We start from the raw sequence: 15,345 nt of genomic DNA, 5'->3' as shown, positions 1-15,345 counted from the left end.
GAAAGGCTGGGCTCTGAAATAGGCCTTGAATCGAAGTTGACCTGTCAATGTACCTCACAACCTCACAGTATATCTACTATGTATAGTATTAATTGCACTGATAAGATGCTGTTTATCCATTTTTTGCCACGTCAGGATGAATATGTATATTCTGGTGTTTATCTATATGCAGTAATAATGGTCATATTATATCTTTCTTGATCACAAGGGAACTTCACTGTAATGTTTGTTACCCAATTAAGCATGTTGCAGCAGTCTGGGCAGACAGTTTGCCTTGCCAAAGAGGCCTGTGGTGCACCAAAATAGATAACACAAGTCCTTCGGATCCTCCTTGAACCCTGGCCAGGTTTTAGATGGGAAATCAACAGGATAAAGAAGAAACCAGATGTTTCACCTGATTATTATGCAGATTTGTTTATTCAGTGCTATAAAAGCTGAACATGCTTGCAGTGACTTTGGTGACCACAACTATGGGATGGATGCACTGCTGTAGGACTTCCCAATTTCCGAGACAGGTTCTCCAGATCCTTGCTGCTACCAGGGCTCCCCAGTGGCTGTGGATCTGGATGATGGCAAAGTATTAGGATAAATGGTGGTGTTTTTTCCTTAATCACTATCACTAGCCTCGTGCAGTAATGACTAGGTGCCTTACCTTGCTTATGTTCTTTACTGTTAAGCTTATCTTTGAACTGTAGGCACCACTTTATTTTTCTATTATTTTGAATTAGACAGTAAAATAAGCTTATCCATTTTGTTGGTGCCTGTGTCCTTACTGTTGACCCCATCAATTGACAAAACAGGAAGATGATGCAAATTTGGAAATTGGTCCTTCCTAAGCTTTTCACAGTCAAATTCCTCCACTATGTTTTCCATTTCAAACTAATAAGTCTCTCTAAGTAGTGTGTAATTATAGGGGTGACAATACACTGGGACAACTGATGTTTATTTTTTTTCTCCTGATTCCTTATCCAATTTTGACGTAACATAAATGTTCCAAACACCATTGATATTCAGTCTTCACTGCCTTTACATTGATATAGTGATATTGCCGTGGTTTACAATAATTTGCAAGTCTTTAAATTTCATTGAACAACACAGGGCTCATATTAAACAGTTTCAAGCGTATCTGAGAGATGAAAGGTGACAGAATTGGTAATTACCTTGTTTCTCATTAACGATGACTTAGTACTCCAGGGATCTGTATTAGAATAAATATTCTATCTCCTGTTTATTAACCTTTGTTCTTTAAAATGGTGAATGAGTGCTGATAAAGCTATCGCTATTGCGACTGCCTCAGGAACTGATGATGTTTCCCAGCTCCTAATATGATTTGGAGTCACCTTACCAAAAATAAACATAACTTGACTCTATTATGCTCCAGACTGTCTGTACTTCTAACACAGGCATTCAACCTAAATATACAGGCAGTATCAGCTGGTGTCTCACCATCTACTATGAATGAAATCTACTATATAACTCTTGCATAGTTTTATTTATGCCAAACTGTAGTGAAACAAGTGCAGAAACACACAGAGCTCCTGTGTTTCCTTGGCCAAGGTTTATTTTGGAAGGCGAGATCTTGGTAAGGAATACAAGTTTTGCTGTGTTCTATGGGAACTGCCATCTGTCTTGTTGCCAATAGTAGCCCGAGCAAGCTGCTTCAAAAGTAAGTTCCCTAAATCCTAAATCTGGCTGTTACAGAGCAACTTAATTGCTTAAGCCCAAGATAAATGTACCAAAGCCATGGAGTTTCTACTGCTTCAATAACGGATCATTTCAGACCTGACAATTTCCCCTTAATGCCATCACTAATGAAGTATAATCGTTCTGACTGCAGAGCCTTAGAAGAAACAGAACAAACAATGAGGAAATAGAATAAACACTGATATAATAACAGAACAGCACTGTGTCTTGATGGAGAAAAGGCAGCTGTGGTCAAGAAAATAAGTGAAATATCCACGTGCTAACATGACATTTTGGCCAAATTTGATAGGAGTATGTCCCCTAACTATAGGAGACAGAGTGACTGGAATGAAGGGGACTAAACACTCAGTGGGCTCAGTTACAATCCTTCAGAGTAAATTAGCTTGGTAACATTTATCGTATATCAATAATTTGGGGTTTTGTGACTGCACAGCAAAAAGATGAACCTTTGTAATTCTGTCATATTAGTATTTGCATAAAAATTCAAAATTAAAACTTTTAATTAAAAAAAAAAAAAAAAAAAAAAAGATTGGCCATCCTGTAAGGATTCCAAAGGTACCAAAGAGCTTTAGGGCTCAGTTCAAGCCTCATACTATGAATATCTGTTGTAAACACTGAAATGATTTTAGTAATTGCCTCCCTAATAAGCCATGCCCACAGACTGCAGATAGTGGGTGCTCTGAACTGCACATTAAGTTTCTAACCAGTGCACATAGGCAGGGGAAGAATGTTGTTCTCAAGTGCACAGCCTCTACTGCACTAATGGATCTGGGCAACAGCGAGTTTTCAGTGTCACTGAAAAATCTCTAGAGGAAGAAATCTAGCATTTATATAGCCTCTTTATTTTTTGCTGTAAAGAATCCTGGGAATGATGACAACCACTTTTGATAAGAACTGGAACATATACTTAAAAGTCAGCTACAGTGATTGCCTTGTTACCTTTTAACTTCTCTGCCTGATGGTCACACTGACAGGTCTGACACTTTATTTAGTGGTGATTGGTAGTAAAATCTTCTCAGTTAGACACTTGTCACCTACCTTGCCTCGTTACTTTCCTGTGCATCTCCTCCAGGGGCTGATTCATTTCAGTAGCATTTGTTGCAAGCAGAATGCACTAGAACACAAAGTCACACCTGAAAATTGTACATTGTATTGAGTTTGGAAAGGAACAGTACACTTCCCTCATTTATTACTAACTGAAGTCCATACATTGTGAATCAATAGATGATCACTCCACTGTCTCAGGACCTGCTTGAGAAACCTAATCAATTACCCACTTCTCTTCCCACTGCAATCTTATTATGCACAACAGATAAACATCTGAAAATATCTAAGTATGATTTCAAAGTAGAAAATATGTAGCAAAAGAAGAAAGTCCATGTCTCATCTTTCCTAAATGAGTGTCCTAGTTTGGACTGAGAAAATTAATTTTCTTCATAGTGGTTGGTATGGTCCTGCATTTTGGATTTGTAATGAATATAGAACAGATTTCTTTTGTTTAGCAGGCAGGATTCTGTAGTACAAGTAGTACAGCTGGGTCAGATCAGGACATGGCAGCAATAATTTTCTTTGCTGCTTTCTGAATGAAAGAAGGAGTATGATGCTAACAAACTTTCTGACATGACTGCTGGTAAACTACTTGCATTCCCAGCAAACCAAGAGCTGCTTGTAAGAAAAGGAAGAGCTAGAAAAAGATAATCTCACCCTTAACAGGGAGGTTTGCTCTTTCAGAGAGGAATAAAAAAACCCACCATGACTCAAGTGCACTGGGGAAACATCCCAGCGTCTCCCCAGCACTCTGATAAAGTCTATGCAGTCATCTCTTTCAAATGGGATGGTGACCCCAGCTCCTCACTCCTGGGATGTATCCTCTGCAGATGACTATTAGGTAAGGAATGTATTAACTTCGACAAACTACTTCAGCTCAACGCTGAGTTAAAGCAAAACTCAAGTATTTTCTTACAGCATCCAAAATGGCCAACAGAATAAAGGTTTTTCAAGGCCTAAAGAAGAAGACCATAGTGAACCTGCTTACAAGAGAAATTACAAAAGGTCTTTTTGGTTCCACATCCCACTCAGATGCTCTCCTGACATGTCAGAGATTCTGTTTCTTCACGTGTCACGTGTTGTAGGCTGCTCTTGTTAGAGAAAAACGTTTCCTCCACAGAGCTCACCTACTTCTATAATGAATTCCATTTTCAGGGGCACTGAGCATATTTAATTTTTCCTCTTGAAACTTTCTTTCTTTCCATTTGAAACTTACTTGCTTCAAACTCACTCAGAAGATGATCTTGACACTTCCGCAGTTAAATTAAGAAAGTCTCACTTCTCTAGAGATACAAATGTCATTTTGTCAGCCCAGCTGTCATCCCCTGCACTTTACTTGCCAACCAGCACCTTCTTGACTGGTGCCACTTTACCTGCTTAACCTCTCCTTCCCTGCTTTGGTGACTCAATTGCTTTTGATGGGAAGGTGTCTCCCAGTACTGAGATTTATATTTAAAATCAGTGAGAACATTCACAAACGTTCTTGGCACAAACATGTAGTGCAACAAGTGAAGTCAGTCATTACTGTCTCTTGAATGAGATGAGAGTGCTGGGATTAAGGCAACTGAAAAAGACAGAGGTGAAAATCTTTTTTCCAAATATGCCATGAAAATATCACAAAACACTGACAACAGAACAGCCTGTAACAGATATTTTCCTGAAAAATGACATATTCTCAACCCACCTTAACTCTTTAGAATGAAAAGCAAGCCTGTTACAAACAACAGTCGAAGGGAAAAGTTCATTTCATGCATACATTTGAATAAGGGTCAATTTTATTTCAATACTCTGCTCTTGGGATGATCTGTTTCCTTTAGGGCTTGCACCGCCTTTCTGGCTAAGGTGATAACTGAGTGACAGCAGCACTGACAGCTCCATTAGCTGCAAAAAGAGGACGGGTGAATGTCGCGTTGCACCACCTCTGGATAATGAGCTGGATTTCTGAACGCAACCCAGATTCCTGCAGGACGAGACACAATGTGACAAGTTAGTGGTAGATGAAGCAACACATCCTGAGGACTTCTCTTATATCAAGGCCTTTTACTAACATACCTACTATATATAGTGCAAAGAAGGCAGGAAGAGGCAGGTGTTAGGGCTCTGGGCTCAGCCTCCTGCAAGCAGATGCCAGCTGCCTGCCCAAGGCACCCAGATAAAATGCTGAACAAGATGCTTTGGATGCAATCATCCACCGAGGGTTAGTGGTTATAGGCTGTGCTTATTAAAAAGGTGAACAGAGAGGGTAGCTATCTTGGTTTCTACTCAAGGATCTTTCTGTCACTTCATTACAAACCAAAACTGGAGTCCTAAGGGGAGCAGGCTGCATTCTGAAGCATTGACATGCTCCAAGGATGAGAACAGATACAGGTGCATTAGGATGTGAGGATAAACTCAGTTGTATCAGAGCAACCACAACAGATTTGGTGTTTGCCTAGATGTGGGAAGCTCTCTGTTTGGGAATTACTGGTATTCAGTGCATTCAAATCAACATTGTTTTTCCCCCAGTAAAACACATATGTGAATCTCAGCAAGCTATTCTGGCATGGACTGCTGCTATGGGTTGCCTACAACTTTGGCACTTGTTCTCTTTTGTCTCTTTTGTCTCATCTTGTTTAGCTGTTGTAGAAACCTATTTCTTCCAAGCCTTTTCCTGGAAGAAAAAAAATGCTTATCAGTGAAGAGAATTGCTTCCTCATCTCATGCTTTGAATGTGAAAAAAAAACTTGTAAATAAAAAGAATTTAACAAAAACAAAAGAAAAAAAAATGGGGGAACACACACATTTATGTTTCTATTCTGAAGTGGTATTGAAAATGGGATTTACTGGAAAAAAAAAAAAAGAAAAAGAAAAAATAAACAAGAAAATCAACGTTTTCCAGGAGGGAGTTAGGCCATTTTCTTCATGTTTCTCATGGGAAGAATTTAAACCTCTATTATTAGGTACTTAATATATGGCTAAAGTCAAGGAGGGAACAGAAGAAGCCTCCTATTACGTGGAAGCACAGAGACACATACAATAGGCATAGGGACAATATTGTTTGGCATATTCCTAACTCAGATCCTTGTAGGTGCTGCGGGAGTGAAAATTCTTGTAGGATTCTTTACATTCTTTCGTACAATGCTGACAAAAAAATCCCTCAGCTCCTGTTCTCTACCTGCATTAACACAATTCATAACACACTCAACAAAAATGTTACTTCCGTTAAGTTTATAACTTAAGTCCAACAAAGACTCAGAAGGGCCTCCATTTGTGAACAGGTGAAAATGAATTGAATGGGGAAGTAGGAGGTGTTACTGGTTACCTTTTAACAATTCTCTTATTAGATGTACTAAATATATTTCTCAAGCAGATGGAGAGCTGAGAAAGAAGAGGGACAAAATTAAATGTTGATCTAAGAAAGGCAGATACAGGAGGTGATCTGTAGCACTAAAGAGTGAAAAAAAATTCAGAAACTGTATGGCATTAATGAGGCAGATTGATTTAATTATCCAGTGCAACCTCATTTATCACATTAACCAGAGGAGACGTGCCCAACATACAGTGGTGTTTGAAGGTCAGAGTTGGATGTAACACACCTCCTGTACTACCCAAGTGTCCAGCCACAGTGATCTGATTTACTTAGACTGGGAAAAAAGTCACTGACAGACAGTTATGGAAAGCCTCCAACAGTGACCAGGAGCTTCCATACGAATGACACGGTGCTTTATGTTGGAATTGGATCAATTCAGCCTACTAATATTCTGAAATTTCTGGATTTCCAATGTTTACAGGAATTAAACATCATCAACAAAAACTTATTCAGATAGCATTATCTCTAACATCGAAGTTGGAGCCCTTAAGTTTTGGGCAATTGCATTGTTTCATGACAGCAGATCAGTCCCTGCCAGTCTTTTTTGCTCTACTGCTTTGCCTCTTTGTTATTCAGGAAGGAACTTAAATAATGATAAGGCTCTGAAAGAGTTCTCAGTAGCAAATAGCTTCTCAAGGGCTCATTTATGGTCTCAGCCACACTGGGGTAAGACTCAAGTACCTCAAAGCAACAAGGGGATACATGCCAACCTAAATTGGCCCTAAATTATGAGTTCTTTGTCAGCTGGGAGCTCAGGTACATTCCAGCATTCAGTGCTGCCCCCCTAACACTGAGTATTTTTGCCTCTAATTGGAATTTCCCTACTTTTAGTGTGAAATTAGTCATTAAAAAAAAATTAAGCTTCTAATATCCTTTCCTCTTTTGTTTCCCAATTTATCAAGAGCTTGTGAAAAGTGCCTTGCAAGTGTTTATAGTTGTTTCAGGTTTTAAATGGTGCATGGGGAGCTGTTATACTTCCCTAAGTATCTCTTACTTTAATTGAAGCTCCTATTTAAAGAAAAAGCATATCAGTACCCACGTTGGTTAATTCCATCACCCTCTGTTCCTTCAGGAAGAGTGAGAAAGGCATCCCCAGAGCCTCCCTGCTTCTGCACCATGTCAGGAGCACAGCTGAGACGCTGCTCCAATGGACCTTCATCCACGGGAGCCTCAGATAGCCTAGAATACCACAAAGCTGTGCTTTGCAGTCCCTAAGCCCTCAGCTCACTGAAGGGACAGGAAAGCATCCAGCACCAACAGCCACACAAGTGGCAGTCAGGCAGATTTGGGATCGCCTGCTGTGCCGGATGCTTGTGCATGCCTTGGAGTTGAACACCAATGCTGGAAATCAGAGCCCGCTCACAACTCTTTTAGTAAGTCTATTTCAAGTATGTTTAAACTTCCTTTACAGTGGCTGCACAGTAGATTCAGTCTGAAAGATGTTTTCTGCTACAGAGAAGGGCATTATGTTGTTTTGGCACCATTACATGCAGAACAGAAAGAAATGAAGTCTTAATACAGTTCTTCTATTCCTTCTCTCTTGGTCCCCTTCACGCTTGTTTGTTATCTTTCAAAGTTTCCTCTGAAATAATTTATAAATGTGTTATTATTACTTTTTTTTTTTTTTTTTTTTTTTTTTTTTTTTTTTTTTTTTTAAAGTTAGTGCAGCAATTACAGACCATTTCTCGCACAAAGTGGCCAAAGCTCAGGGAAGTTGCCACTCCTTTCAGAAGCAGGAGGGAGACAGTGTTCCTACTGATGCAAGAGATCCAGGCTGCACATGCATCAGAGTATTTGCACGGCACACCAATAGCACAAAAGGAAAAAGTCTAGCGAGTAGGCCAGCAGGTTCTTAAGGAGAATGCAAGTAGGCCCCAGGTCTCACCATAGACTTCAACCTCTTACTTTCTCACCTGTTAATTACATTTTTGCTTTAGTATCTGCCTTACTCTTCAGGTTCTGTTTCTTCTGTAGAGTACACAAGTAGCAAGGGAATATCATTAAATACACAACACCTTTTCTTATACTAATTGTACAAGTGAGAGAACATCTCTGGTGTTCCTCTGCTAAATCTTCCTGTATCACACACTCTTTCCAGCAACCCATGTTCTAGGTAGGATCAGTGTGTACAGCAATACTCAGATTAAACAAAAACAGTTCATGGTTGGAAAGTCACCCTTCAGTCCTCAGTCGGTGACAATGAAGAAAGACAGATCTAAGTCTTAGCAGCTGCCTTTAAAACAAATGACACCCCTGGCAATTTATCTGAGCATCTGGAGTGTGGCTATGAGTTGGTAATGTTGTACCCACCTCAGAGAAAGGGATTCTTGTAGAATCCCTTGTAAAAGCTGCGCTGTTCCTCCTTGTGCACAGCAAGCAGTAGATTTGGGTGGCAGAGGCTGAAGTCCACTGTTAATGCTAATCCTTGCCTCTTTCACCAAGGCAGGAAGTTCCAAATCTGTCATCAAAGCAACGCATGGAATGAATAATCAGAGCTTTTTGTTCTTCTAATAGATGGATTAGAACAAAACAAGCTGTGTGCATCTCAAACACTGGATACTATATTAATGCCAACTCTGTGAGAGTATAAATAAACTGATGTAGTTTAATAGTAAACATAATTTCCTAGGCCAGCATAAGTTAATTGCTTATTGGTTAAACCATATTTGCTGTAGATACCCAGCCACTCTGCTGGTCTGCAGGACTGAACAACTGCAACAAACACCCCAGCATCTCACAAAATATGGGAAAGTATCAGCTGTCATTCAACAGTGTAGAAATAACACAGTAGTGAAACTAATAAATAAATACAAACAGGTTTAGGGCATTGTCCTTTGAAACGCTGTCCTCTGGGTTAAAGATATGAAGATTTAGGTTTTAATAATTCTGGTATACAAGGAACCCTTCCTCTCCCCTGAGTAACTGCTTCAGTTCTTGTTCCTAGCTACATAAATCACAGTCAGGGTAAATGCATTACAAGTTAAGGGAAGGAAATATCATCTCTTAGCAGACTCTGGGAGCAACAGCTTCACATACGTACCAAAACACCATGCAACTTAGAATGGAATATGATAAAGTGTTTTACAAACAGTCTAGGCCAAATTCATGTTTATCTATGAAACCCTTGATTGCTTACCCTCAAAAGATATTTTATGTTTTTTCTCCCGTAAACATCTATTTCATGACTTCTTTGTGCTTTTCTCCCATTTTTAAGTGTGTATCAGTGATGGGCAAGGAAGAACAGAACTCAGTGCCCAAACCCAAGAGTGCCAGCCACAAGACCCATGGATAACCAGTAGTACAAAGTCAAAGCTGTACTCCTGAGAAACAGAAAAAAAACTATGATCTAATTTGTTGAAGAAAAGTTGACAGAGCCCATACATGCTGCTGACATGTAACACCTCTCTCGCGACAGAAGATGTACCTGAAAGTGTGTGGCAAAGAGATATTACAATGTTGACCATAGCGTCCGTGTTTCACGATCGCAAATTGGTTTCCAGTTGACAAGGCTCATTTTTCAGTGCAGCACCGTCGTCTTCAAGCCTTTGCCAAACAGTTATAACTTCATCAGAGCATCTGGGAATACATTTAACAAAATTGCCTTTTGCAGAAGTGAGATAGTACCAAAGCAATACAATTCTGAAGGAAAAAAACCAAAAAAAAACAGCACAGACAGAAGGAGAGAAGTTATCTGGAAAATAGAGAGAAGACTGGCCCTCAATTTTCTATTAAAACACCTCAGTGCATTATAGCATGCCCTTTTTTTTTTTTTTTTTTTTTTTTTTTAAAGAAATTACAGTAAAATAAAATTACCAGAGTTCTGCAGTGTGTGCAACACCATTTCATTAGAAGGATAAAGAGCCAAAACTGTGCTTTGTTATCAATGAATTAAGTATGAAGACAGTTTCTACATGACCTTTAGTTTTGAATTCCTCATGAAATCAGACGTACAAGATATTCCTATTTGAAGGAATGAGCACAATTCCTGAAGCTGTGTCTAAACATGCGATAAGCTCACAACTCCTTAATGCTTTTTGTTTATTTGGAAGTTTCTAATCAGAAACTTAAAACCACACTTGGATTATGTGATAAAATACTACAAGGCAGAAAATAGCAGAAGTAAATTTGCATTTTGTGCATCACCGTATAATCTTTAATTAAGGGTTCATATTAAACTAATAAATAAAAATAATCTAGTTTATCTTTTGCAGATGTGGATGATTTGTGCACAATTGTTGAGCACACATTAGGGTAATATAGCCTATGATATATCTTAATATACAAAACACATAACTACTCAGAATTGTTACTTGAAACCGAGCTTAAGCAAGACAAAATAGTTAACAGTTTGTGGTGGCAAGCACAAGTGGAATGCAGTGACATTGGCTGTTCAACGTGGTCTGCAATAATATGTGCCTGATAACTGACTTGGTCTCTTTGTCTCGGCTCAATGAAGCTGTAAGTAAAGACCTCAAGTGTTCTCTTCAAGATAGCCAAAAAGCTAGACCCAACATAGCTATCAGACATTTCAGTACTCTAGGACTCAAAGACTATGTCAAACTACTTTATTACCCAGGCATAGTGGAGAGTTATGATCCAGCAAGAGGTTTATGCACCCAAGAGAAGTTGGCATTGTCATTTAGTTCAGTTGTGGTTGGACTTGATGATCTTTAAGATCTTTTCCAACCTGAGCAATTCTATCATTCTATTCTGTGACTGTGGTCTCTCCACCTATGGAGGAAACTCTGTGTCATGACAAACTCAACTTCCTCCTTCAAGGCATGCTTATTCAGATATGTCAGACTTGATAGCTACAAAACTATTAAGGCAAAAATATCAAGCATTTAAGCTCTTCTAGAACAGTAATGTTTTCCATTAATGACAACTGGAATTTGACCAGTGTCTATCTCTCACCACTGTACGTTGATCTCAGTTCACCAACAGTGTGTGTAAACATCAGATTCATTATCAAATTCATATCAGGAGAGAGGGAATATAAAGTTTGGTTTTTGCTTAAGCATTTGATAATGGGAATGACATTCTCTTTGTATCAAATATTAAATTAATAAAAGATTCAAGAATTCACTGTGTATGGAGTATTTAAAAAAAAAAAAGGCCCAAATATCCACTGGATCAGTGACAGAGAACTAAATAAGAACAAAATATTTTTACCTGCAAGTAAAAATATGTAATACATATTATACATAATATTTTCCTCAGATGGGGACTAATTTACTAGAGCATCTACTTCACATTTATGGTCAGGAACCCCTAGTGGTTGTTAATGACAGCTGAAGGGCTTTTCCTGCATGGTAGGTGAAGACTGGAACAGGGCTTGAGATGGTGGCATTGAGATCCTGACTCCTGCTGAGGTCTGAATGGAAACCCCAAGGCAAATCTCTCTGTGGGAACTAAGAAGAGAATTAACAGGCCCAGAGGGCATTGTAGGTTTTTCTATGAACCAATCTTATTAAACATTTTTACAGTGACCATGGCACAGTGACACGGTCCACTAGAAATGTTTTAAGAACATTTGCTGATGATGCAGCAGTCAGAAACATCATTAATAAAGATGAGGATCAGGACAATTTGAGAAAGGATCAAACATCCAGAGCAAAGAGTCGTGCACATATGAAATAATTGGATTTTCTGCCAAAGAATAATGGCATTCCTTAGGTCACCACAGTTGGTAACAGAAGTGAAGAATTTGTTGTGAACCACCAGTGTGATGCAAAGGTGGAAAAAACAGAAGCTCTGACATATAATGCAAAGTGTTCCCAAAGGAATTACAAAGTGAATGTCATTCTGCTGGCACAGTTTGTTCTTGCCTTCACAAGGAAGATTACTTCAAACCAGAACAGACAGAATCTGGTGAAACACAATATCTATTTTAGCGAAGGAAGCCATTAATAAAATATACACTGAGGGGAGACAGGATTGTTCCACAAACACAGAAATATGTTTAAGAGTCCAAGAAGAAAACTAACTTCTACATTAAAGAATGCTGCTGGCACAACAACAACAATAAAATGGTATAAATTAGCCAAAGATACACCAGAAATCATATTTCTATCAGATAAATGAGGCTCTGGATCAGGTTTCCAGTAAGTGTAGTAGTACAAAAAAAAAAAAAAAAAAACTGATTGAATTTATGTGGGATCAGGATATGAAAGTAGATGTATGAGACATAACCATATGGAAGAGTGCCAGCAGTAACAGGTGACTGGCTTCAAGGGATAGAAGTCCTGCAGGTTCTGAATTCCATCTCTTTAGAAGATGCTTTAAAACAATGTTCTACAGCCCAAGTAAAAATGATTAATACTAATTATGGAACACATGTCTGGTACATCAAGAGACAAAAATCTGCACAACAAAGTAAATAGCCTGTATAAGATCTTTCTTATATAGTAGTGTACTGGTTACTATAACAACAAATTTTCGTTGGTTTCTACTTTAAAGAAAAATTTTCTATATTAAATGAAAACTAATATACTCTAGTGCAAATGGTGATTTTTGTGGAGCAAGCATCAAAATTTTGACAACGATGAGGGTGCACATTGGAATGCATACCATACCAAATCCAGAGATAATTAGAGAAAATGTAAAATGTATCAGCATTATTCTATGAAAAAAAATTTAGTTTGTGTGATCATTTAAAACAAAACAAAACAAAACAAACAATTAACAAACAAGAGGTAAGTAAATGTTTCAATTTATAAGCTACAATGCCATTTCCAAAATTCCCAACCACCACGATGTTTCTTTTCCTGCTTGCAGCAACCTAAAAGCATCTTTCAGGACAGGAAATAATTTCCTTTAGGCCCATTGTTATCCCAAAGCATCTTTCAGAGCCCTCTGTCATGCTGTGCTCCCAATCTTCTGTTGTGCTCCCTCTTGCCTTGTTTGCTTACCTAGCACCAACTTACCAGACCTGACCCAGATGCCCTTGTGGATGGGAGCACAGTGCTCTTCACATACACAAGACAATATGCAACAGTTGAGCTGTGTTTGTTTATCTCAACTGCAAAATATGACTTTTATAATTACTCTGAATCAATTAAAACAACAGCTCACCCGTTTTTCTCAATGGCCATCAACTTAAAAAGTGCTCTTGATTGAGTATATTTTCATTTTTGGTCACGTGTTTGAGAATATTTGTTCCAGCAATTTTACAAAACCCTGTTTTCCTTTTTGGCAGCAAAGCACAAGCTGTAAATTGTCCCCTACCTTCATTTTCTTTTAAAGCTCAAACAAAGGATTGCTCTCGCCCTCCCAACAGATCCATGTAAATCAAAGCCTAGTAAAGAGCAAGTCTGATAATCTGAGAAAACAGACGACACTAACTATACAATTGGATCATTACAGATTCCAAATCATAACTTCTTATTGGTCACAGACAGAAACCTCTGACAATATTTATAAAGAAACTGAGAGAAGAGCCACTACATCATGAATACGCTCAATAATCCAACAAATCTAGGAATGTATTGTGCAGAGCTGATAGAGCACTTAATTCATAGAATTGTTTGAGTTGTAAGAGTCCCATAATGGTCATCTATCCAACTCCCTAGCAATTAACAGGGATGCCTACATTTAGGTCATAAGCTAGGTTGCTTAGAGTCCCATCCAGCCTGACCTTGAGTATCTGCAGGAACAGGGCATTCATCACATCACTGGGCAATCTGTACCCAATTTCCCCTTGTCCTCTCACAACAGACCCTGCTAGTGTCTGTCCTCTTCCTTTTCATAGCTCCCCTTCTCCCCCTTTAGATACTGAAAGGCTGATCTCAGATCTTGCCAATGCCTTCTCTTCTCCAGGCTGAACAGCCCCAGCTCACTCAGCCTGTTCTTCTAGACATTTTATCCCTTGTATCATTTTTGTGGCCTTCTTCTGTTTGCACTCCAACAGATCCTTTCTCCGTTCTACAGCTTGTCCTTCCACTCCATTTCCACATGGACTGAGGCTTCCCATGATGACAACAACTAACTCCATGTCTGTCCCAGGACTTTCTCAGACATCTGGTCCCACACTTCTGGATATACACCAACCCAACTGAAGAAAAGACCCTTCGTCTCTATCCTGCACATGCTTATAATTGCTGGCTGATGAAACATGACAGGAACGGCAGATGTATCTTATTCACCAGTCTGTCTCCAATGGGTATAATTCAACTTATGTCCTTAGGGACTTTTTCATACTGGCAGTGTTGAGCAAATAACCTTGTCGCTGGCAGGAGAACTACAACCAACCCTCAATGATACAGGCAGACCAGTAAGAAAACACATGCTAGCAAAAGACAGCCAACCAATCAGGGTGTAATTAGCATATGTAAATAATTAAGGTGTAAAGTCTCTTTTCCAACCTCCTAGCTGTTGGAGCTGTCACTAACAAAACACAGAACTCATCCACATCCTCCTCTGTTATCACAGAAAAAGACGTAACAGAAGTCTTCACAACCTTGAAGAAGTAATCAAAAACAGAGAAGTTAAAATGACATTTTATATTATAAAATAAACTGTCTTCTAATATTTACAATGAGAAATTGATAGGCATTTATATCATCATTGAATACAAGCAGACAGAAGGAACATCTATTACTGAGGATTTAATATAATGACCAATGCAATCCATGTGTAAGACAACTGAATAGGAACAAAGCAAGAGCCATTATACACAATTTGCAGTTAGACAAATCCTCATAGTTATCATTAAAAGAATGCTATCTAACTTTCTTGAACTATAGCACCATGAGATCTGAACACAGCAACTGCTGTCTGCAATAACAGAAGTATCACACTTGCCTGTCACAGTAAGATACTGGAAGATACAACGTTGCTAATGAGTGGCTATAGCATGTGGACCAGCAAAATTCCTAATATTCTGCGAAAATTGCTAAAAGCTCTCTGGCATCTGCCATGAGGCAATTCAGCCCATTTTGAAAGAAACTGAAGAAGCCTAGTGAAGACAGGGATGTGCAATGTTTCTGTAACTTGTCCATCTGAGGACTTTGCAATGCTTCAACAAAAGATTGAAGGAAAAGTTGGAGGGGAACTGAAAGGAACAATGCAAATAAACTAACACAGCACCTCAAACAAGAAATCTGTCATTTACAACGGAACAGAGTTGGCTAGGAGAGAAATGAAAGAATGCAAAGTCTAAAACTGAAACCATAGTGATGTTCTGGACAACCAACAACGAAGGCAGCAAAACAGAAAAAAATTACTGAAACACATTTGCATTCAAA

General features: G+C 38.8%; 1 long non-coding RNA gene across 1 annotated transcript; it reads right to left on the bottom strand.

The window, feature by feature from the left end:
- Positions 1–4,529: 4,529 nt before the first annotated feature.
- Positions 4,530–9,803, bottom strand: LOC149919125 (uncharacterized). Its single transcript, XR_016464793.1, has 3 exons — positions 9,525–9,803; positions 8,411–8,558; positions 4,530–4,711 (listed from the first exon to the last, which is right to left on the bottom strand). It is a non-coding gene; the product is annotated as an uncharacterized LOC149919125 (long non-coding RNA).
- Between the last annotated feature and the right edge of the window lie 5,542 nt (positions 9,804–15,345).

Source organism: Phasianus colchicus, chromosome 2 (genome assembly GCF_987193195.1).
Source record: "Phasianus colchicus chromosome 2, bPhaCol1.hap1.1, whole genome shotgun sequence".
Classification (NCBI taxonomy): domain Eukaryota; kingdom Metazoa; phylum Chordata; class Aves; order Galliformes; family Phasianidae; genus Phasianus; species Phasianus colchicus.
This window is presented reverse-complemented; position numbering and strand designations above follow the sequence as displayed.